The sequence below is a fragment of the Felis catus genome, chromosome B3 (assembly GCF_018350175.1).
Source record: "Felis catus isolate Fca126 chromosome B3, F.catus_Fca126_mat1.0, whole genome shotgun sequence".
Lineage (NCBI taxonomy): Eukaryota > Metazoa > Chordata > Mammalia > Carnivora > Felidae > Felis > Felis catus.
The window spans coordinates 91,722,176-91,748,408 of record NC_058373.1 but is presented as its reverse complement, the minus strand read 5'-3'; the positions used below and the strand labels follow the sequence as shown (position 1 = coordinate 91,748,408).

Genomic DNA, 26,233 nt, shown 5'->3' with positions numbered 1-26,233 from the left:
TGACAGTTTTATTACACTTTAAACTCCTGAAGGAAAATAATAGATACATAATGAATGCATAAACATTCAAATAACCCCTTGTAAACAAATGAAATGTTGGTGTAATTTAAATATGCAAAGCATGCACATTCCTTATATAGCACAATGATAACAAAGAGATCATTACAATTACATGATATTTTTCTTAAAAAATACACTACTGGGTGGCGCAGTCGGTTAAGCGTCCGACTTCAGCCAGGTCACGATCTCGCGGTCCGTGAGTTCGAGCCCAGCGTCAGGCTCTGGGCTGATGGCTCAGAGCCTGGAGCCTGTTTCCAATTCTGTGTCTCCCTCTCTCTCTGCCCCTCCCCCATTCATGCTCTGTCTCTCTCTGTCCCAAAAATAAATAAACGTTGAAAAAAAATTAAAAAAAATAAAAAAATACACTACTGCTAAAATTTTTCCCTTTGTGATATATTTTATTTTCTTGGTTGTAACCTGGATTCAGTATGAACATAGGTATGGAAAACCTGACATATCAAATAACCAATAAATTAACATGTACTTAATGGGACATTAATAATATAGACAGTGTAGATTATTATGAAAAAAAAAGCCTGTGAAATTTATATTTCATATATTTGGAAGCTACTTTTTTTCTAGTACTAGAATCTGTCAATAATTAGCTAGTTTACAGAAAGTTGATTTTTTCTGCCATGCTTATATTAGATATATATATGGTTTCATTCCCCTCTTTCCCTCAAGTACATTTCCCCTTCCCACATACACTTTTCAGGAATCTTTCAGAGCTTTCCAAATCACCAAAACTCACAGTTTTCCCCCAAACAGTGTAATGCAATCTTGAAAATGCATTGCAAATACAAACATATACTAGGTACAATGTGTGATACTATATTGTAAGTATTTATCATTAGCTCTATTCCATATTTCGTAATAGTGAGAGCTATAGTCTTAGAATTTTACTAGTTTGGCTTTTTCATTCTCACATATATTTTTAAGTGGAAAATCATCAGTAGTGTAGGATTCTTTTTCTCATAAATAGACAGTTTTTCAGCAAATGAGGAGAAATATATGACATAGTATGAATTGACATTACTCAATTTTTTAATCTATTTCATGTGTTTAAAATAATTACTTTAAATGTTGAAAATATTTTACATTGTATTGGATTGATCATTGCTATAGCTTTGCATATATATTTATATTCAGTTTTGGGCATTTAAGCCATATACACAGAAATACAAACATACAATTGAACTATTGTTATATATGTTTCCTTGTTTTTTTTTTTTTTATTTTTTTTCAACGTTTTTTATTTATTTTTGGGACAGAGAGAGACAGAGCATGAACAGGGGAGGGGCAGAGAGAGAGGGAGACACAGAATCGGAAACAGGCTCCAGGCTCCGAGCCATCAGCCCAGAGCCTGACGCGGGGCTCGAACTCACGGACCACGAGATCGTGACCTGGGTATTTTTAAATGTTTATTTATTTATTTTTGAGAGAGGGCTAGCATGCACATGTGCTGTGTGGATGGGGCAGAGAGAGAGACAGAGACAGAGACAGAGAGAGACAATCCCAAGCAGAATCTGCTGGTACAGAGCTGGAGGCAGGGCTCGAACCCCTGAACCTGAACCTTGAGATCTTGGTTGAGCTGAAACCAAGAGTCAGACTCTGTTGACTGAGCCACTCAGGCCCCCTTCTTGTTCTTATATCGAAGCAAGACAGGTATTAGAATTTTCTTTTTTTTTTTTTTGTATTTTTAAAATTGTATACAGTAATTTATTAAAAAATGCTTGGTGACCTTTACAATAGTATATTCTGATTAACTGGTTCCCCATTTTTACACTAGCATTCAGGGAGTGGACTGAATGGCTACCTAATTAAGACACAGAATATTGCAAAGGTGACTGATGTATTATGGTTAAAAATCACCTCATAAAGCTTTTGATATTAGAGGTATTTCTTCATGAAATAGGCTGTAAACGGGCAGAGGAAAATTTTTAAGGCAAATATTTTCCAACATTAAATAGTGAAAAAAGAAAGCACTATAAGACACACACAATGAAGAAGTGATCACATATGATACATTTTTTAGGCCACATACTCTCAGATTGATTTTCCACTTGGAATATGTTTTCTGATTTACATATAAAATTATAATCACATCACTTGATCATGAAAACCCTCTACATACAGGTCATGATAATTCAACATAATGTAAAGTAAAATAAAATCTGTTCTTGGAATACAGATAAATTTGTCTTCTGCTGTTCCATGTTTCCTTGTCCAAACTTCAGAAATACAAAAAAGCTCTGAAAAATTATACATTTTTTTCATAGTTTATTTGGTGACTAAATATAATCTCTTCTGAGAAGAGACCGCTTGTCATCTTTATTTATTCACTTAAGGTGCATATTTTTAAACTTTGCTACAGAAAAACCAGAAATTTTAATTATGAGTAGCTCTCCCAGATTCTGTGGGGAGAGTTCCATAATAGATATAATATTCATATACTAACTTTCTCAGATCAAAAAATTCAGAATTCCAGATTCTTTTGATCTCAAGGTTTTAGATTAACTTCTAAACAGATGATGTAACTTTTTAAATACTGTTTACAATAGAGTTTAACAGAAATGTTCAAAATCCTTTTTGGAAGGTTTTTAAAAGTTAAAAATTCTCCATTCAAGGCTTCAAATACACAGTGATTATTAGTTTCACAAGTGACATTCAGTAGTTATTGGAGATAAAATTTGTTATCATGAAATGTAAAAATCTGCTTTATGGAATTGGTCATGAATTTTATAAAATTAACCTCCTCAATGTTATCTTGTTGTCCTTTCTGGATTATTGTCTTCTTTCATGCAAAAATTACCTATGAATGATCCAGAGAACCTATTTTATATGGATGTTATTTCTGTAACTAACCCCAAATCATTTTACTACCCTAAACAAAGCACTAATTCATTAGGATTAAGTTCATATGTCTCTTTGTTAAAAGAGTTTATTTTCCCAATTGATGCTATATATTTTTCAGTATCTTGCCATTAATGTTTTCCCCAATCTTGACATTTATTTCTTGTCAGATATTATGTATACAATTTGAGGAGTTTTAAAAAAAAATTTTTTTTTCAACATTTATTTATTTTTGGGACAGAGAGAGACAGAGCATGAATGGGGGAGGGGCAGAGAGAGAGGGAGACACAGAATTGGAAACAGGCTCCAGGCTCTGAGCCATCAGCCCAGAGCCTGACGCTGGGCTCGAACTCACGGACCGCGAGATCGTGACCTGGCTGAAGTCGGACGCTTAACCGACTGCGCCACCCAGGCGCCCCAACAATTTGAGGAGTTTTGACAGAAGTATTGTCATATAACCACAACATAATCATTACATAGCTAATTTCCACGAACTCCCAAATTTCTCTTTTGCCTCTTTGCAGTCAGCCCTTCCTCTTGCTACATGACCCATGGCAAATACTGATTTGCTTTTTGTTACTGTACTTTGCATCTTATGTCATTTCTTTTTTTTTAACCACTTCATTGAGGTATAATTGACATATTAAAACCTATTCATATTTAATATTTAATGTTTACAACTCAGTGAGTTTGGTGGTAAGTATATATATGTGAAACCATCAAAGCTATAAACGTATCAGTCATCCCCCAAAGCTTCCTCCCACTTCTGTTACTATTATTTTTATTATTATTAGTAGTAGTAGTAGTAATAGTAAGAACACTTAAAGATCTACTCTCTTCATAAAGTTTAAGTGTAAAATACATATTGTTAGCCATGAGCACTATTCTGTGTGGTAAATTTCCAGAAGTTATTTGTCATACATAATTGAAACTTTGTACCCTTTAACCACCACTTCTCTCCATTTTGCTCTCCCTAAGCTCTAGAAACCATCCTTTTATTCTCTGCTTCTATGAATTTGGCTATTTTAGATTCTGCATGTAAGTGAGGTCAAAGAGTATTTGTCTTTCTGTGTCTGACTTATTTCACATGGCATAAGCCCTCCATGTTCATCCATGTTATAACAAACAGCAATATTGCCTTCTTGTTTAATGCTGAATAATATTCCATTATATGTAAATAGCACATTATCTATCAATCTATTGATCAACACTTGGATTGTTTCCATATCTTGGCTATTGTGTATAATGCTGCAATAAAAATCAGAGTGCAGATACCTTTTGAAGAGCCCAACTTCATGTCCTTTTGGATATATACCAAAAATGAAATTGCTGGGTCATATGGTATTTCTATTTTTCATTTTTTTGAGGAACCTCTGTACAGTTGTCCATAGTAGCTATACTGTTTAACATTCCCATCAATAGTATAAAGAGTTAGGATTTCTTCAGATCCTTGCCAATACTTGTTATCTTTTATTTTTTAATAATAGCTATCTAATAAGTGTGAAGTGATATCTCACTGTAGTTCTAATCTTCATTACCTGATGACTAGTGATATTCTTATAAATAGCCTCTTATAGTATGCCATATTTTGTATTTGGAATTTTTAAAAAAGCATTATGCTATTGTGATTCAGTAATGCTACTGCTTATATCAGTAATTCCTTTTTATAATTGTTTAGTATTCCATTATTTGTTAATACGTTAGTTTATTTCACCAGTCAGTGGACATTTGTATTATTTCCACTTCTTTTCCAAACACATTGTTAGTTTTATTTTGTTTCTACATGTCATGATTTCTCACCCCTCAACCCATTAAATCAGAGCATTTTAAAATGTATGGAAACGAGAAAGGATTTCTGTTAAGTATCTCAGAAGAGCAGCAAGATGCCTGTTGACCCAAATGTCATTTCACATTTTCACAGGTGACTACAAGTTCCAAAACAACCTCTTCTTACCTTTTTTCTTGATGTTTATTTATTATTTTTGAGAGACAGAGCATGAGCGGGGGTGGGGGGGGCGGGCAGAGAGAGAGGGAGACACAGAATCCCAAAAGAGGCTCCAGGCTCCCAGCTGTCCACACAGACCCCAACTCTGGGCTCAAACTCACGAACTGTGAGAGCATGACCTGAGACAAAGTCAGACGCTTAATCGACTGAGCCACCTAGGCACCCTTACTTTTTTTTTACTTTTTTAAGATTTGACTTTTAACCTGGAAAATTCAATATGTTGGATATTTTATAATATTTATATATTTATAATCATTTTTATAATATTTTATAATAACTGTTGTCAAGATAATTTGAAATTATACAAATAAAGACCTTTCACCTTTAAAATACAATGAAAACGAATAAGTTCATCCACTTGCCAAATCATGATGTTGATGTTGCCTAACTCTTAAATATTCTTGGGTTTTATCTGTTGTTTTTCTACTCAGAACTATATAATTCTAATTAGGATTCTTAAAAAAAGGGGAGAGGACTTTATCCCCATCACCTCATTTGTATTGTAGAGTGAGTAAAACATATATCCGGTGAGAATTACATTGAAAATCTCATGGACAAATTTGAATGCATTGTTATTACTAGTAAGTCATAAGAATAACTTTTAGATTAGTGTTTTCAGGTTGTTATATTTTAAGTTACATTTTCAATAATATTACTGGAAGCCAGCCTAATAATAAAAAAAATTATCTTCAGTATTTTATTCTTTTTTTAAGACTACTTTTAGAGGAATTTTAGATTTAAAACAAATTTGAGAAAGATGAACAGAGATTTTCCATATACTTCCTGCTGTTTTCACTTCTTTGGAAATTGTAACTAATGCTTCTGAGAACAATCTAGAACAACTCTTTACTGTGAACATATGTTTTCATTTCTCTTGGGTAAATATCTAAGAGTGAAATTGTTGGGTCAATAGCAACTTCATGCTTAACTCTGTAAGAAACTTACAAAACTACATTCCAAACCTTTTTTTATCACTTTGCATCTCCACAATGAATGAGAACTGCCCCAAGGCAATGCATGTTCTGCACCATTGCCTTGTGTTGGTAGCTTTATAAAAGTTAGCTATTGAGTGGCTATGCAGTAGTCTTTCCTTAAGGTTTTATTTTCATTACTCTGGTGACCAACTAGAATTGGTATTCTTTTCATTTGTACATCTTCATTTGTGAAGTATGGAATTAACACTTTCTCTGATTTTATTAGGTAGTTTGTCTTGTTATTGTAACATTTTAAAGTCCATTCTGATAAAATCTTTATCAGATATTTGGTTAGCAAATATTTTCTAATATTTTAGGTCATGCACTTTTATTTTTCAATGATATTTTCTAATATTTTAGGTCATGCACTTTTATTTTTCAATGAGTATGTTTTAAAGAGCTAACTTTTAAAATTTCTACGAATATATACATATCTTTTTATTTATACTATATGGTTCATGTGTACTATTTAAGAAATCTTTGTCAAACTCAAGTTTACCAAGATTTCTTTGAGGTTTTGTTCTAAAAGTTGTATAAACTTAATATTCACAAAGAGGGCTGAGTTATCCTGATTCCATTTTATATGTGATGTTAGGCAAGGGTGGAACTTCATTTTTCTTATGGATGGATATTCAGTTTTCTAGCACCACTAGTGTGCAATATTTTCTTTTGTCTTTGTATTATTCCCTTTGCATCTTTCTTTAAAACCAAATGTTTGGAGGTCTGTGTATTGACTCTTTTTTTCCCCATTAATCTCTATGTAATTTTTTATATTAATGTGTCATTGTGCTACTGGTTGTCTTTTAGTGAGACTTGAGATCAGGTAGTGTGAGTAATCCAACTTTGTTCTTCACTTTTAATTTTTTTGTTATTCTTGGTATTTTCCATTTACACATAAATTTTTCAATTAGCTTTTCAATTAAAAACCAAGTTTTTTTGCTAAATTTTTACCATATTTTATAATGCTGGTTTTCCTCCTTTATAACTGCAATTCCTTAAGGTATATACGGGACCAACATTCATATCCATTATATACTCCCATCTCCATATAAACTCTTTCTCAATGGAATTGTACCCTGCAAAGCCTTTATTCACATATCTGAAGTTTGTTTCTCTTGCCAGTATCTGTTTCTCACAACTAAATTCATATGTCCAATTGTCTAAGTCATGTTATATGCCATGTGTCAAAATTTCCACTTAGAATCTTATAGGAATCCTGTCTTTTTTTTTTTTTAATTTTTTTTCAACGTTTATTTATTTTTGGGACAGAGAGAGACAGAGCATGAACGGGGGAGGGGCAGAGAGAGAGGGAGACACAGAATCAGAAACAGGCTCCAGGCTCTGAGCCATCAGCCCAGAGCCCAACGCGGGGCTCGAACTCACGGACCGCGAGATCATGACCTGGCTGAAGTGGGACGCTTAACCGACTGTGCCACCCAGGCGTCCCTAGGAATCCTGTCTTTAACACATTCAAAATGAATACCATTTCTTTGTGCTTCAATCTATTACATTTCTTGTCTTCCTTATCAGAATTAATGGTGCTTCTATTTATCCATCCAGATGCTTCTGCCACATAATTAAGTGTCTTTCTTGATTTTTTTTTCCTTTGGCTGATGCTGCTAATTGTCTTGTTCAACACTTATTCTAAATCCATTCCTGGTCAGCAGAGGCTAAAAAGCTATTACAGCTAAGTATCTAGATGTGATTTGTTAGACTTGGAAACCACTAGTTTAGACAAAGTGCCTATATAGCTCTTCTGTGAAATATTCAGTAGGCCCATGTGAATGGGAATTAAAGGTGTGATGAATAGGATCAGCTTACCCATGATTACTTCATACTAATCATGCACTGTGCTCTAGAGTTTTTGTAATTTCCTGATGTTGGCCATGTTCCTTTCCATATTCCTGTTTCTTTTTTTTCCCCCCAGTCAAGTCTACTCATATGTAGCTGAATAGTTTTAAATGCTGTGAAGGAAAAAAGCAAAACTCAAAGTTAATTGTCTCTATAGGATTTTGTTCATTATTTACATAAGTATCTTTTCAGAAAACAATGAAGCCAGTAAGCGTATTATAGTAGATTTACAGGTGGATCAAAGTTAGGATGTAGACAACTTTTTTCACTGTATAAATGAGAAAGAAGGAAGATACTGCAAATGGAAAGAGGTATGAGTCAAAAGGATTTTTTTTATGTTATTTAATCGACTATTTTATATATTAATGAATATTGATCATATTTAAATAAAAATTAAATAGATAAGAGAAAAACCATAAAAAAGAAGTTTGCAACTTGCTAGAAACAAAGCCAGAATTATGCTTATTTTAGGCTTATAATTAGCCAAGAACCCAAAGTTACCAAAGACAATCAACTCTGACATAATGGGTATGTAACTGGGTCAACCAATTTAAAGACTGGAAGAAAATGTTCAGCTAACTGTGTGACATCAAAACAAATACTTGCATGTACACAAATATCTTTGATCTGTAATCATCATTCCTTACTTGTAGAGCCTATAGGATTTGCCTATGCATCAGTACTTCTAGGTTTAGTAAAGGTGAATTTGTGTTATTAAGAAATTGGACTTGGAAGCCTTTCTTTGTCCCTTATTAACTAAGACATGTTTGGCAAATTCTTAGTTTGTTTATCCATAAAACAGTAATAATACGTTTACCTTACTAATTAAATAAGCAATTAGAATAATTATGATTATATAGCCATTCATTACTTAAGTGCAAACTAATATTATTATTGTTTTTCTATCTTCTGCTCATAAGTCTCTGAGATAAATCTTCATTTTCTTAATATATAGATGAAATATTTGAAGTATTTGGAAGTGAAAACTATCAAGTGACAGAGTTAGAATTTTAAAACCACATATGTTTAATTTTAAAGGTTACATTTTTTTTGGAATATTCATAATCTAGTACGTCAGAAGAAAAATATCAGTAAACTAAAGCAAAACAAAGATCCCAGGTAATTTAAGGCAGAGAAATTATATATGTATCATGTGCACGTGTGTCTGTAAGTATGTTTAAACCAGGAGTAAATAGTTCTACTAATCCATGAATAAATAGTAAAACACAGACATTTCATAATTAAATATTGCTTCAGTTTGGGATATTCATATCCCCATTGTTGTTTTATGTCATTTGCTTCCTTGTAATAATTTACTTTTCCTGATTTTGCTCATATTGGGCAAAAATGAAAAATATGAATGAAAGTTTTAAAATATTTATTTACTGAAGTTTGATATTAAGAATATGTACTATGAGAAGTAATATTCTACTACTGTATAATGTGAAGATCTAAAAAATGAGTCATGCTAAAATGTACTTCATTATCGCCATGTCTCATCTCTGCAGTAGTACTTTTGATTCATTTCAAAAGAAATCGTCACTTTTTCTTAACATCAGAGCACAAGTAAATTACTATATGAAAAGAAATTGCTACTCCTTTTTATAATCTTTGATACAGTGAATATACCAAGGTGAATGGAAATATCATTTGGAAAATGTTTTATGAATACATTATTAACTCATTCATAGATGAAATTTTAAAGCTTTTTATCAAAAATACAAAATGTGAAATACTTTCCTAAAAGAAAAAATAAATGCTTTTTATGTAGAAAATGCTACTGGAGAATTTTGAGATAATGGCCCTGCAGTTTTTATTTCACTAAGTTCATAGGATATTTCCCTTGAGTCATGCCGATTTAGAAAGGTGCACTTTCACCAATTAAATTGTACCCATAAGTATTTTATGACAATTTAGCATAATTTCTGGAAACATTTTTATCTATTATCTTCATAATCATAACAACTATATTCTTATAAAAGTTACCATTTTATGTGGCATTTCATCAAATACAACCCAAAACAAGCAATTTGTACTATAAGGTAGACCTTGTAAACATGTGGCACCTGCTAGTTTAATGTACAAGGACTTAAAAAAATATTTATCTTTCTATTTTTTATAAATACTTCAAGGTGCAATTATGAGACCATTTTGTGGAGTATGTTTGGAAGAGCACTACATTCTCTGAATATTTTTAGGCTTTTATTTAAAAAAATAGATCTACGTCAAATAATTTTCTACATACGAATTCTCTGTCTCCAAATTTATGGGCTTCTAGTAAGATATTTTATTTTATTTTTTTTTTTTAATTTTGTTTTTCAACGTTTATTTATTTCTGGGACAGAGAGAGACAGAGCATGAACGGGGGAGGGGCAGAGAGAGAGGGAGATACAGAATCGGAAACACGCTCCAGGCTCTGAGCCACCAGCCCAGAGCCCGACGCGGGGCTCGAACTCACGGACCGCGAGACCGTGACCTGGCTGAAGTCGGACGCTTAACCGACTGCGCCACCCAGGCGCCCTAGTAAGATATTTTAGAGACTGTTTGATTTCTTCTTATGCCAGTTCTTCCATTCTAAGTTATAGCCATTCAGGCCATATTTGAGTTCCTTTAAAATGCCAAATTTTGTTTGTTATTTGGAAGTTTTCTTGTGCTATGTGTCCTGTCCATAATGTTTTTCTAAAAATTTTGCAAATGATTACCTCCTACTCATCTTCTTTTCATCATGTTATGTGTCATATTCTTAGCAAGGTCTTCTCTATCACTAAAATACACTTAAGTCCCCTTCCCACATAGCATGGTTTCTGTACTTTTATTGTATTGTTCTTAGCATAATCTTTAGTTTATATTTGCAACCTTGTTTTGTTCAGAGTAAGTCCCTGTCTTTTTTAAAATTATTTTAGAAATAGAAAGTGTTAGCAGGGGAGAGGTGCAGAGGGAGAGAGACAGACAGAGAGAGAATCCTAAGCAGGGGCTCGATTTGTGGGATCATGACCTGAGCAGAAATCAAGTCATTCAGCTGACTGAGTTACCTGAACGCCCCTGTCCCCATCTTTATTTAATTATCAAACTTCAAATAAACTAGACTATGATTATTTGGTTCACCACTGTATGTCCAATAGCTAGTAGTGTACCATTAATACTTATTAGTTAATAAATGAATAAATACCTATAAAATTTTTATGCCTTAAAAAATTGACCAGAGGGGATTTTTTCCATAAGCATGTATAAATCTAGTATCCCAAGGGACATTCTTAGAATGAAAAAAAAATAATACATTCTTTAATTCTGAAAACAGGGGTACTTTATAAACCAGACACATATTCATTAATAGGAATTAATTCTCCTTTCTATATGTTAAAATGTGAGAGGTGAAACATATTTTTCTATTCTAAATGTTAATATTCTGTAAAGAGGAGGCAGGGGTTAGTTTTGTATTATACTATGCTTACTCTAAAATAATATATACAAAGGAAGAGGACACATATAATATCTTGGTTCTACATTTTCAGGAAAGTAGTAAATGACTCCGACCTTCCATAGGCTTCATAAAATAGATATCATGCTTCAATTAGTGTTAAGACTCTAATCTCACTATTTGTGGAAAATGTATTTCAAACTTTGAAACTGGAGAAGGGAGAGTAGAGAAACTAGGTTTTTCTGCGAACAACTAGAAAAATCGAGATAAAATACCCAACTCATATGTATGAAGGCAGGGGAAACTTGAAGAAATGAGAACTGGAGGTGCCAAGACTCCAGAGAAAAGGCAGTCTGAGAAAAGTGGATTTACATTTGCAGCTGTTTTCATACTGGTGACAGTTTTCAATTTCTGGAAAGGTAAAAAGCTAAAGAAACGGGCGTCACATCTGGGAAAGACTCCTCAGAAAAAGAAAGCTTTTGGAGCATAATATTGTGGAATTTTTGGCGTCAAAGCTTTTGGAAACTTGGGAGAACCTCAAATACTGGCACTTTTATCCTGAGGATGTTTGTGACTGTGCAGGATAAGAAGCTAAGAACTGTTAAAAGATTAACTGAAACATATTAAAAAATGTTAGACTTTGAGCAAAAATCTGTTTGGATGCGGCAGCTACAAACTGAAAGTGGTTAAGAGGGTTCTGGTTGCAGGAACCAGGAGAAAGACTTAAACAGAGAAAGTGCAGAAGCAAAGGTAGGAAATGATTTCATTGGTTTATAGCTTAAAGCCTAGTCGGTTGTTTGTGATTGGTTATCCTTAATCTTTTTATTTATTTATTTATTTATTTATTTTGACTGTGCCTGGGTGGCACAGTCTCTCTCTCTCTCTGTCTCTCTCTCTCTCTCTCTCTCTCTCTCTGAGACACACACACACACACACACACACACACACACACACACACTAAACATTAAACACAAGATAACAATAATAATAAAAAAATTTTTTTGATTTTATATCCTTGAAGCAGTTAAAGGCTTAGGTTTTAGTTTACTTACTCATCCAGGCAGTAGAGCTGTCTCAGGTTAATGGCCTCCTTGTTTAATTAGTTTAACATAACCTAGCAGAACATTCTGTTAAAGCACAAGTTTCAGCAATTTTGAGAACCAAGTGTTAGACTTTAGAACCTGTGAGGAGAAGTCCCAGAAAATATGAACTCTCAATTGAAAATAATAGTCCAGAGATGAACCAAAGGCACCCTGAATCTCAACTGAGCTCCAACCCAGAATTAAATCTCTACTTAATTAATATGATCAGCCACTATTTTATTGTCTCAGGAAGGAGAGATATCATAAAGGAAGAAAACATCAGATGAATATTTTTATTTTAATTCACAATCAGCAATATTCTATCAAAAAAAAAAAGACTAACATGTCAAAGGCAGAACACAACATTGAAAAGCAAGAGAAAACAGGAAATAGGAATACAGGCACATGAGATAAAATTAATGAGACTAGATGACCAGATCTTTAAAATAATGTAGATTAAATGTTAACAAAATTAGGGGAAGGAATAGGTAAATAAAATAGATGATAAAAAACACTTGATCAGGATATGAAATTTAACAGTTACATAGAAATTCTAAAATGAAAAAAAAATATATAGTACCTGAATTTATAATCCTCTAAGTGGATTTAAATGAAGATTCACACCACAAAAGGTAAAACTATTAAGTAAGAAAACGGGTTGACATATAAATTAGAGACCAACTAGAGAAAAAAAAGAACAAGGAAATTCAGTATATGTAACAATAAGGTGAAAAACAAAGACTTAAATAGGTGTAAATGGAGTTCTAGAGAGAAAGTAGAAAAATGAGGAAAGAACAATACCTAAGAGGTAGGTGTCTCCAAATAGCCAGAAACTGGTTAAAGAAATCAAATCACAGAGTTAAAGGCAATGATCAAGATAAATTCACAAAATAGAAGATTATAGTTCAGCTACTGAAAACTAAAGACAACCAGAAAATCTTACAAACACCCAAATAGGACAAGACAGAACAAATAAAAACATTACTTTTGAAAAATCAACAGCAAATAAAATGACACCTTTAAAGTGCTGAAAATAAACATCTACAATTTTATTTCAAAAGACAGTATCTTATACATCAAAATTAAAATGAGGAGATTTTCAGCAAATACTAAAATATTTTGTGTACAAAAATCTGCTCCAAAGCAGATCTTTTATTAAAGGCATTTTTTTTTATAGAAAGAAAATAATTCCAAATAGGAACATAAAAACTGATCTTAGATGGAAACAAAAAATGATGTAAGGATAAATATGTGGCAAATAAACGAAGATGAAATCTTTACTGCCTGGTCCAAAACAGTAATAGAAATGTCTGGTAATGTTCACAATATAAAGTCCTTAAAACTTACTTAAAAGGCTAGATGATTTCAAAAAAATAAAATAAATAAAAAGCTAGATGATTTGCTAGAATTTAAGTATGCTTGGAAAAGTGGAAAAAGTAATAATCTGCATTAAACTGTAATAAGGTATTGTCTTGTAATCTTTAAAAAAACTAAATTGTAAAAATTTCATAACTCACAAATTACCATTGGTAAGGGAATAATAATTTAAGTATTAACCAAAAATTGAGGAATGAAAAAAGAATGTTTAAAAAAAATGGATGGACTGAACAGAAAACACTTTAAGAAACATGCTTGGACTTTATGCAAAGATAAAATACAAAACACAGCTAGATGCTTTTTTCAATTGCAATACGTTAAAGACAAGGACACAGAAAAGCTAAAATAATTATGATTTATGGTGTAAACACTAAACAAAGATATTGTAGCTATAGTAATAGTAGCCAAAGGACTACTAGAAGACAGAGGAATATATTGTAATTGAAATAAATTCAACAGGAACATATCACAATTCAGAAGTAATATGCACAAGTTAATGTAGATATTAAATATGTAAGCCCCAGATACAAATACATTATGTATACATATATTTATCATATACATATCATGTGCATGCATACATTTTTTTTTAATGTTTATTTATTTTTTAGAGAGATAAGACAGAGCACAAGTAGGGGAGGGCAGAGAAAGAGGGAGACACAGGATCTGAAGCAAGCTCTAGGCTCTGGGCTGTCAGTATAGAACCTGACACAAGGCTTGAACTCAAACTTTGAGATCATGACCTGAGCTGAAGTCAGATGCTTAACGACTGAGCCACCCAGGCGCTCTGCACATACAAAATTTAAATGGCAGATACTCATATGCTACTGTTAATAGCTAATAAAATGAAGAGAAAAATAATCAGTAATGCTCTAGTAGATCTGAGAGTTCGCTCACCAAAATTGATGTAAGTATATTAAACTAACTTACATGCAACAGGGGCACATTTTTGATATACAAGTGCACATGGAAAATTTGTCAAAAGTGAACAAAGATATTACAAATCAAATGTTAATAAATTTCAAAGGGTACATAGCAATCAATATTTTCTGTTTATAATGTTATTAAAATAGTAACATAAAGTAAACTAGAAAATTTCCCAACTACTTGTAAAAGGATATTACACTTCTAATTAATTAGTGGCTCATAAAAATAAGTCACAATAAAAATAATAAAAATATATCTTTAAATGTATGGGAAAATGTTACATTTTATTAAACTTTTAATGTGCAGGCAGAGCAAAGTTTAAAAGACATTTCATAGCTCCCAATGCATATATTAGAGAACAAGAAAAATTATCACTAATGATACATTGACAATATCATGATAATTGAGTAACATCAAACCAAAGGAAAGAAAAGATAGGAGATAATAAAGAACAGAAATGAATGTAATAGAAAGCAGTTGATTGACATGGAAAATCAGCAAAGTTGAAAGTGGATTCATTGAAAACCCAAACTTTATGACCACTTGTAAGACTGAACAGGAGTAAATGAGAAAACAAGATTGTCCAAAAACAGACCCACCCGTATATGGTTTATAATTTTTACTTAAGCTGCCAATGTTACTTAATAAGAAAAAATGGCATTTTATTGACATATATTTGATTTAAAATTATATTGATTCTGATCTCTTTAGATGTGTTAAGCAGTGTTTCCTTTTATCTTATCCTTTGGAAGAGATTGTATAATTGGTAGCATTTCTTCCTTATATCAAATTGTAGAGCTAAAGTTAAAGACTGAAAGTATACAACTTCTAAAAAAACAGGAAAAAAGGTAAGTTTGCAGTTATTGCCAGGCACAAATTTCTAAGTGGGGTACAAAAAGCCATAAGAGAAATAAGAGGAAAAAAACAATAAATTGGACTTCATCTAAATAAGAAAGTCCTTTTTTCCAAAGTCTGTGTTAAGAAAATGAAAGTGTAAGTGACATACTGGGAGAAATTACTAGTGGTACATATATGTAACACAGGATACATACCCAAACTATATAAACAACCCCAATTTAAAAATAAGACAGCACAGTATGTATTTTCAAAATAAATTAACATGCAGCTCAGGGGGAAAAAAAAAGATACATTGATGGTCAATAATTACATGAACAGATGTGCCAACCTTCTTAGTCCTCTGATAAACCCACACAAAAAAATATTATCACAGAGTCTAGAATTGCTAAAATTAAAGAAGATAATTAAGTGTTAAGAAGTTCTGCAATCTGAGCTCTCATAATTTTCTAGTGGAAATGTAAATTTGCATAATCTCTTTAGACGATCACTTGGCAGTTTTAATAAAGTTAAGCATAAAATCACTGTATGTCCTTTTTTGGACCTGTATTCCTATTTATTTCTGCAAGAGAAAGAAAATAAGTATCTATGTAAAGTATTATACATGAGTGATTTCTGCAGCTTTATTTAGGGGCCCAAACTGGAAAAATCCAAATAACCATGATCAGGTGAGTGGATACACACATTGTAACATACCCATTTAATGGAATATTATAAACTTTTGTTAAAATGTGTCATCTCAGATAAATCTCAGAATCATGCTGAATGAAATCAGACACAAAACTAATTACTGATTCAAGATTTTAAGTTCTAGGAAAGTTAATTCTAATTCATTATAACAGCAGACATCAGGGATTGCTTAAGGTCAGGAATAAAATCTATTGATATTTAGAGATAAAATTGGGTGATAGAGAAGTTTTATACTTTGAATCTAATGGTGGTTAAAGGAGTATAGACATTTGTCAAAAGTCATCATACTGTATACTGATAGGGTACATTATACTTCATATAAATTTTACTCAGTATAGTTTTTAAGACATTAGGATATAATGAGGCATTATGAAAAAATTTATGATAATTCTGATAATTTAGATGAATTGATCAATTTTTTTGAAAACCATAATTTATAAATAGGTATGCAGAAATAAATATAATATTTGAAACATCTATTGAGTATAGTTTTTGTAAAGGATAGTGTAAGCTTAGGTAACTTAAACAGTGAATTTAATCTTTGCAAATCATAAAGGAATATTGCAGTCTTTCAGAAACTTGTAAAAATAACAATTCTGTATTTGAAAATAGTTAATATATCCAGCATATATCAGGTAACAAATCTTGACAAAGACATTAGAAGCAGAGAAATTTAAAAAAAAGTCTCTCTCAAACATGGATGCAAAAGTTTTACAAAAAAAAAATCACTAAATGAATCTGGTGATATATGAGATAATAAAATATCACTAACAAGGGAGATTTATGAGTGCAAATACAGATTGACACTTGAAAATCTATCATTATTGTTCATAAAATTGAAAGATAAAAGGGAAAAAACTCATGTAATTATCTTGACAGATGAAGGCAAATCACTCAGTGTAACCGAAAATGTATTAATGATAAAACAAAGTTTTAACAAAATATGAATAGAAGTCACCTTCAGCAAATTTCATATTGAAAGGTGAATATTGAAAATTTTTGATCTGGGAAAGAATGAGACTAGGAGGCCCAGTATCTGCTTTCTATTCAAAGTTATACTGAAAGGGTTATAAACTATGAATTTTCATAAACAAGTTTGACTCCTTCTAAGATAACACCCACACAAATTCAAATTACTGGGAGTGGACACAAAATTGAGAATGACTGAAATGCTACCAAGAAAGAAAGAAGAAAGTCTAGCTAAGGATGAGTCTTGGGAACAGGACAAGAACCCTTAGAAAACAAACCATCATATTTTTTCACATACCAATAAAATAGACAAGGAAGCTACTTAGAGTTTAAAAGGTATTCTAAACTATGCTTCTTCCTAGAAGTTCCATGGAACTAATTTTACCTTTAAACATCTGAAAAGCATTGAGGTTAGATCTCATACCTGTTAAAAATGAGGATTAAGGAACATTATTAGTATGCTTGGTGATAACACCTTCAAACGAAACATCACCAGGAAAGAATACACGTGTAGTTGAACAAGTTGGGTTTATTCATTATAGTAAGGGAGACCACACACTACGGTGGACTGTGGACTGTTTCAGTGAGACCATTCTAAAAAAAGGACTTATCATAGAAGTTGGGTTCATGTTAGGTGGCTTTAGAGGAAGATTTACTGAAGTGAAGTTTTATTCTGGATTGGGTGATATCAGGAAACAGGGATAATTTTGTGATTGAGTATCTTAATAAATCTTATCAAGAAGGAAGACTGAAGCAAACCTAAAGCTATAATTGATAAAGAAGTAGCAGCCACTTAGCAATAGTCAAGATGGGGGTATGTTTGGTCATTTGTATTATTTAGATAGTGTGTGTATCTGTGTGTTAGTGCTTTCAGACATAATAATGGAAATTTGATTTTATTTGCTATTTTTTTCTTGATTTGTCATAGTCACAGGTGGCTTTGTTTGATGTTGAATCTTTATGAGATTGATTAAAACAGAGGTATATGATGTGGTTGTCAGGCTAGGTTCTTAAAACACCAAAGGCTTGATGATAGTACTAAGACAGCTCATAGACTGCTTTTCGTTTCCTTAATATAGACAATGAAATCATCATAAAGACATGCCCTCAAAATAGATCAAAATTATATTTAAAATTGGTTAAAAGTCATTAAGAAAATGATACAATGTAGGAAAAATCCATAAGGATCTATCAAATTTAGAAAAACTTAGAAGTCAGGTAATGGAATTCAGGCAAGAATTATAAATACAAGACAAAAATTCATATCAGAAATTAAGACTAAAATGAAGACTTAATGGAAAAGGAAGGTGAAAAAATTTATTAAAGTTTTTATTAAAATCTTTATTAAAATAATTGAAATAAGAGAAAGATATCATGTTTCATATGTGGAAGTTAAGAAACTTAACAGGAGACCATGGGGGAAGAAGGAAAAAAAAATTACAAGCGGAGAGGGAAGCAAAGTGTAAGAGACTCTTAAATACCCAGAACAAATTGAGGGTTCATGGGGGTGGGGGCGGGGAAAATGGGTGATGGGCATTGAGGAGGGCCCTTGTGGGGATGAGCACTGGGTGGTGTTGTATGTAAGTGATGAATCATGAGAGTCTACTGAAGGCAAGAGCATGCTATGTACACTGTATGTTAGCAAACTTGACAATAAATGATATTTAAAATAAATATTTGTTAAAAATAAATATGAAGAAAGATAAAAATCAAAGTGACAAATATTGAAGACAGCTAAGGAAAATAAAATGTATTTTTAATAGGAAGTTTTGAGGCCAAAAACCAAAAGCAGAAAATTGAACAAATATTAAGAACCGTCATTTTAGAAAAGACTTTTACATTAAAAAAGGATTTGAAATCCTTAAAAAAGTTGACACTGCAGTTTTGAGGTTCTGAGTTTGTTTGAAATGAAAGAAACCTATTATTAAAGAGTAAAAGCTTTGTAATTGTGAATTTTAAAAGTATCAGTATGGAATATTTCATACCATATTATATTAGATAGCAAAAAAATATATCAAACACTTCTAGGGACATGTCAAAACATTAAGAAGTCACTTTGAAGGGCCTTCTCCTAGCAGAAGGTGGGATAGGTAGAACTACAATTGTGTAGTAATCATAATGGGTTGAAACCCACCAAGTATATTTAAATCCATATTTGATAACTGTTCTCCCTCTCTTTCTCTGTTTCTCTTTCTCTCTCTCTTACACCCACACAGAGATCACATGATCATGATAGAGAAGAAAGGAATTACCTTAAAAACTGATAAAGGGAAAGAAACTTTAAACTACCTTTCTCATTTCAACCCAGAATCTGAGAAGATAAAATATCTCCATGTTTTTCTGTTCTATATGAAAATATATGAAATATTTTTGCATTCCAGTTGATAAATGAAGAATAAATGAATGAATTAAAAATCTTCATGTTGCAGCCATCATTGAATTAATGTATGTGTACGTTGAGAATCAAAAGCTACTCACGTAACAAAGGAAACCAGAAATTATTTGCTTCTTTTTGAAAGAATGAGATAGCTTTTATGTAGCCAGCAGAATAATGACTGCCAATATGTCCTCTGTAGATCACAGAAACCGTTGAGTAGGTCACCTTACATGACACAGAGTTATTTGCATGTATGATTAGTGTTAAAGACTTTGAGATTGGAAGGTTGCCTACGTTATTCACGTGGAGTCTATCTACTCACATGAATCCTTAAAAGCAGAGAACCTTTCCTGTGGTCATAGGCAGAGGATTAAGGAAAAACAGTTAGGAATTGGCAACACTGCTGGTTTTGAAGGTGGTGTAATGGGGCCATGAACTGAGGAAGCAATGCAGACTCTAGAACCTGAAAAAGACATGGAAATGAAACCTGACTAACCCCAGGATGAAACATAACTCTGCTGACAATTTGATTTTAGCCTCATGAAACCCACATAAGAATTCTGCCCTCCAAAACTAAAACTCTAAGACAAATTTGAGGTTTTAAGGTACTTAATTGTGGTAATCTGATACAGCACAAATAGAAATTAATACTACCTATCGTCCTGCACATTGGATTGAAAGTGCATCTAACCAGAGCTGTGTATTTAGCTGCCAGTACTCAAAATGGAGGAACGTGTAAACCTAGTACATGAATAGGCAATCAGCAAAACCCAAGCTGTAAAAAATCCTTTACGCTTGATGACTCATGTTTTAGCAATAAATACACTTTAAGAAAGGAAAAGAATTAACTATAAGCAAGGAAAACAAAATCTGTGGATTAAAAAAGGTTTAAAAAATGATCAAAAACATACAGGATTAAACTGTCGAGGGTAGTAATGCAAACTTGAGTACTACTATTAAATGCAAGGAAGTGATTACAAAAGGAAGTGATTATAAAAGGCAAGAGAGTGATTAAATATATATGAAGAGAGGATGTAAGATCAGAACATGACACATGGAGGAATATCGTTAAGTGTCTGGAAGAGTTCTATTTCTTTATCTGAATGGTGGTTATAAGCAAGTTCACCTGATAAGCATCCACTGAATTTACATTTAAAAAAAATTACTTATTTTTGAGAGAGAGAGAGAGAGCGCGCATGAGCGGGGTAGGGGCAGAGAGAAGGGGAGACACAGAATGCAAAGCAGGCTCCAGGCTCTGAGCTGTCAGCACAGTTTGACACAGGGTCTGAACTCACAAGCCCTGAGAACCTGAGCCAAAGTCTGACTCTCAACCTAGTGAGCCACCCAGGCGCCCCTGCATTTACATTTCTTGTGTGGTTTTACATAAATGATATATTTTATGGTAAAAGGAAATGTGTAACAAATACAATACTTGTGTTTCATTCTAATATATGTTTTATGTACTTTGCAATGTCTGTTTTTCAGTGAAAAGCAGATCCTCAATACAAATATGTTGAGATATGTTATTCCTAAACTTTAATATTCCTATGGTAATTTAATAATTCATTTTTAATCATTTTAAAAATGTTATTTGATAAAACACATTAATATGTCTGTAGTGACACAGATAACATTAACATTAGGTGGGATATATAAAATTCATACATTGTTTCAGGGCTTTCTGTTCAGGTTCACCACCAAAGGAGTTCAGGTTACCCTGGTCTTCCTTCCACATGAATTCTGCAAAAGCTTGCAGGTTTCAGACCTTTTTGGATTGTCAAATGTATGCAAGGGATTGTTGAGCTGTGCAACATTGAAGGGTTCTAGGTTTATTTGGACTACTTGGAAACGTCTGAGATTAATTACGTTGGTAATTTTGTTATTTTTTTTTATGGGCAGTGATGGATACCTTTGTTGTCTTGGTTGTAGTGATGGTTTCAAGACCATATACATATATCAAACCTTACACATTTTAAACACATGCTTTTATTGTGTTACAATAATGCAATAAATAAAATTATTTAACCTAGATGCAAAAACTCTGAAAGAAGATTAGTCAGTTGAATTATGATATAAAAATTAAACATCATGATCAATTGGATATATATAAAAAATGTCAGGATGATTCAACATTTAAAAATTCTGGAAATATAATTAACATACCATTTTAACAGGGTAAAAGGGAAAAACAATATAATTTTCTTAGTAGATGTAGAGTCTGATAAAATAAACACTCATTAAGATTTTTCTTGCCAGAATATAAGAATATATTTTGTATTTCCACCCCCTGGATTTCCACCCCTGGCTAAAGTGGCAAAACAATCATCCTTTTTATTTACTTTGTCCAATGTTGGGGGGATATACTGACATATAACATTGTATTAGTTTTAGGTATACAACGTAATGATTTGATTTATGAATATATTGTGGAATGATTATCACAAGAAGTTTAGTTAACTTCCATAACCTCATAGAAATACAACTTTTTCTTGTGATGAGACCTTTTAAGATCTCTCAACAAATTTTAAATATATGTTACAGCATTGATAAATTTAGTCACAATGCAGTTTGTTACATTCCCAAACTTATTTATCTTGTAACTGTGAGTTTGTACCTTGTGACCATCTTTTCCACCCTTGGCTCTGGAAACCACCAATTTGTCTATGTATCTATGAATTCAGTTTTTTTTTTCTTTCTTTTTCTTTTCTATTTTTTTTAATATTACACATACAAGTGCTATACAAAAACTATACTGTATGATAGTTTTTCTCTATTTCACTTAGCAAAATGCCTTCAAGTTGTAAATGGCAGTGTTTCTTTTCTTTTTATGGCTGAATAAATATTGCCCATTCTTGTTTTATTTTTATGATGATAGCCATTTTGACAGGTATTGGGTGGATATCTGTGATTATTAGTGATGATGAGCACTATTTAATGAAGGAAAAAATAGCAGCTGTGTGATGTGTCCTTCTTAAAATGTTTTATTAAAATTTTTAAAGTTCAATTACAGAAAGAATAAAATAGTTTAAAGAATGTATTTCTTTATGAGGCTCGTCCTGTCTTATCTATTTGTCTAGAGGCTGGAGCTGATTGGTGGATGCAAAAAATCCTAAACCAGAAAGTAACAATTAGAACAAAAAATCCCAAGTTCATGGCATTTTTCTTGCCTGTTATAATATCAGTTTACATTGATAATTATTATCATGTCTCTAGTACCTTCTTTTAGGTAAATGGCATGTAAAGAAATGAACTTTACCAGTGGCTGTATCTGAATATAGTACCTTCCAAAGCTTTGTACTATACATTGTGAGATATATAAAAACAAAACCCCAAAACCTGTATACTTCTTTAAAATATTTTTATTTTACTTTGTCTTAATGCAGGATCATTATTTTTGAGGAGGTAAAGGTTTGGAAGAAACAAATAATGTTTTAATAAATGAAAAGATAGAAAATTAGAAAAAAAATCAAATAGCAAATACCTCTGATTTTTAGAACAATTACGTTCAGAACCAATGTACATGTTATCTAGAAATATCTAAAATTTGTAGAAGAGCCATTTTTAATAAGACTCCTATTAATAATTATGTTTTAATAATGTTTACTGAAGAGGATGAAGGATATTAAAACAACAACAACAACAGCAACAAAATTTAAGCAGATAGGTACGTACCCTAGTAGTTTTGGTGAAGTGTTACCTCTGCCTATGTTGATGTTTCTGTTTTCTCCTTCAACATCCTTGCAAGCATATTCGCTTGAAATCTTGATCATAGTATCTGAAATTCATAGAACAGGATTTTCCAGACCACTGACCCAAAATGTGATAAAAAGATAGAGGTATACATGAAAATGTAGTTAGACTATAAAACAAAACAAAACAAAACAAAAAAAAAAACATCTCTGATATTGTTTGTTAAGCCCTGAAATACTTGGTACTAAAAATCTTTCCAAAGATCATTAGTTTTCCCAGTTCAGGAAACAGTGGGTTTGTGTATTACTTTACATTTGTAAAACATGGAAATAAAATGAAAACTGTCTGTAGTCTAATAGTCTTTTAGTCTCTGCAGGTAGTCTACAAACTTCCTTCAGGTGAGTGTGATTAATATTTCCTACATGGTGGGAAACAATATATATACATGGAAAGTTTGTTCCCAGAGTTGATAATTGTGTACATAATTAATTTGAAGTTTCCAGTCAGTTGATAGAAATTGAATATATTAGATATTAAACATTAGTTATCAAACAATGCTTTTAGTCCTATTTCAGTTTTTTATGTAGGTGCAGCAGATTTGTGTTACAACTTTTATAAGATGAAATAGGAAATTGCAAAATGAAAAGGATAAATTGTATACTTGTGAATTATTACTACATACATTGTGAGCCATGTCTTCAAAGCTGATTACTAAACACCAATTACTTCTGTGTGCTTTCCTTCACTCTCCTGCTTGAACACAGTTTCTTTTTTCTGTCCTCTAGCCCACAGAATCTACTCAAGCTTCATGACTTCTGCAGTAACTCTTCCACAAAACTGAAGTGTTATTCCCCCCATTTTAGTTTCATAAAAGCAGACTTATCATTCAGTGCAATTCCTTCTCATCAGGAAAAATTCCTCTCTGAAATTATAATGTTTTACCTCCTTCATTTAACTTATCACTATCTAATATTATCTATTATTTTGCCTGCACGTTTACTATGTTCCTCTGTTAGAAAATATGGCACATTGGGGTGCCTGGGTGACTGAGTTGGTTAAGCATCCAACTCTCAATTTCAGTTCAGGTGTTGATCTCGTAGTTTCGTGAGTTCAGGCTCCACATTGGGCTGTGCGCTGATGCTGCGGAGCCTGCTTGGGATTCTCTCTCTCTGTCTGTCTCTCTCTGCCCCTCCCCTATTCATGCTGTCTATGTCCCTATCAAAATAAATAAATAAACTTTAAAAAAAATTTAAAGGAGAAAATAAGGCTTAAGCCAGATACCTTACTAACTGGGCATTTCTATATTCTTGGTAATTATCGTTACAGATGTTGACAGGCAAAAATGAAATAAACATAATAACTATATTTGGCATGCATCTGTATTATTAAAATGATGACAATAAAGTTCAACAGACATTATTTTAGAGCTGTTTGTTGTAACAGTAGAAACTGATATTATATTAGACTCCCTCTGATTATCTGCATTTTTATATACTTCCTATTCTTTTAATCTTTACCCTTGAAATATTTATTTAAGTTTATTTATTTATTTTGAGAGAGAGAGAGAGAGAGAGAGAGAGAGAGAGAGAGAGAGAGAGAGAGAGCGCACAAGCAGAGGAGGGGCAGAGAGATAATCCCAGCAGGTTCCTCACAGTTAGCTCAGAGCCAGATGTAGGGCTCTGACTCAGGAACCATGAAATCATGGCCTGAGCTGAAATCGAGTTGGATGCTTAACTGACTGAGCCACCCAGGTGCCCTTTACCTTTAAATTCTTAACTTTAAAAACTGACCTAGAGTCCAGAGTTAATCAACATTTCTTCCTTTTTTCAATGTTGATACCAATTTCAAATACCAGTTATCTGCTGTCACTAATTCAAAAATTGGAAATCCAATCAGATTTTGATAAATGATATGTATTTCATTGTTTCTCTTTTTTTTTGACATTTTTTTTAGTATTTTTGTGTATTATTTTGAGTAACCAAATAAAGAATTTCAAGAGGGGTGTCTGGGTGGCTCAGTCAGTTGCGTGTCCTACTCTTGATTTCAGCTTAGGTCATGAATTCAGGGTCCTGAGGTGGGCTCCATGCTGAGCCTGAAGCCAGCTTGGGATTCCCTCTCTCCCTCTCTGTCTGTCCCTCCCCCACTCACAATATGCACTCTCTCTCTCTCTCTCTCTCTCTCTTTCCATCAAAATAAGTATTTTTTAAAAAGAATTTCAATGAGACATTATGGTATCATCTAATCTACTGATGTGCTTAAGAACTTACCATAAAACCAATTATATCTGTACGTTGTTGTTCTAACATACAATTTTATGCCTTAACATTTCCCGAGATGTCTTTTTTGCCATAGAGTTTAGTATATGATAAGAATTTAGTACTATTTTAGAGAATGCATAAATAAAAAATTTACATGTATGAGGTCTAATCATTTCCAGTTTTATGATAGTGATGCACAATATTTAGTACTAGCAGCAGATACAAGTGAATTTACTAGAGATAGAGATGCGTTTTTTGTACAAAAGTGTAACATTAAAAATATTTGCCTTTCAGTTTATATAGTGTAAGCAAACAAACATAAATAAATGCATTACCTACTTCAATTAATATATTAAGAATAAATATAAAAATATATAATCTAATTTTCATTAAAATGTCATGTATTAAAAATACTGATATGATAGATTTGGAATAGCTATGTAAAAGGCCTTTCATATTGTGAAAGTTCTGGTTGCATAAGATTATAATTTTACCTGCCAGAATTGTAGAATGCTTTCTTAAAATAATTATCTAGAACTTTAGTATTTGAAAATACTTTATATACTTTTCCCCCTTTTTCTTATTTTCTATATAGTACACAATATTTTCCATAGTTAACATCTGAAAATTTCATCTGAGAATCCAATAATATAGTTAAAATTCCTTTTTCTATTTAAAAATAAGTGAAACTCAATAATGAATTTAAGATACTTTGGTAGAAATATGTCTATTCACATTTTTTAACGTTTATTTATTTTTGAGACAGAGAGAGACAGAGCATGAACGGGGGAGGGTCAGAGAGAGAGGGAGACACAGAATCTGAAACAGGTTCCAGGCCCTGAGCGGT

The 26,233-nt window shown here is 32.3% G+C and overlaps 1 long non-coding RNA gene across 1 annotated transcript in view; it reads left to right on the top strand.

Annotated features, from left to right (window-relative positions):
- The first annotated feature begins 10,196 nt into the window (after positions 1 to 10,196).
- Positions 10,197 to 26,233, top strand: part of LOC109500818 — a 69,109-nt gene continuing 53,072 nt past the window's right edge. Inside the window, exon 1 of the long non-coding RNA XR_002743366.2 lies at positions 10,197 to 11,911. This is a non-coding gene — a long non-coding RNA (uncharacterized LOC109500818). The remainder of the gene's footprint in view (positions 11,912 to 26,233) is intronic.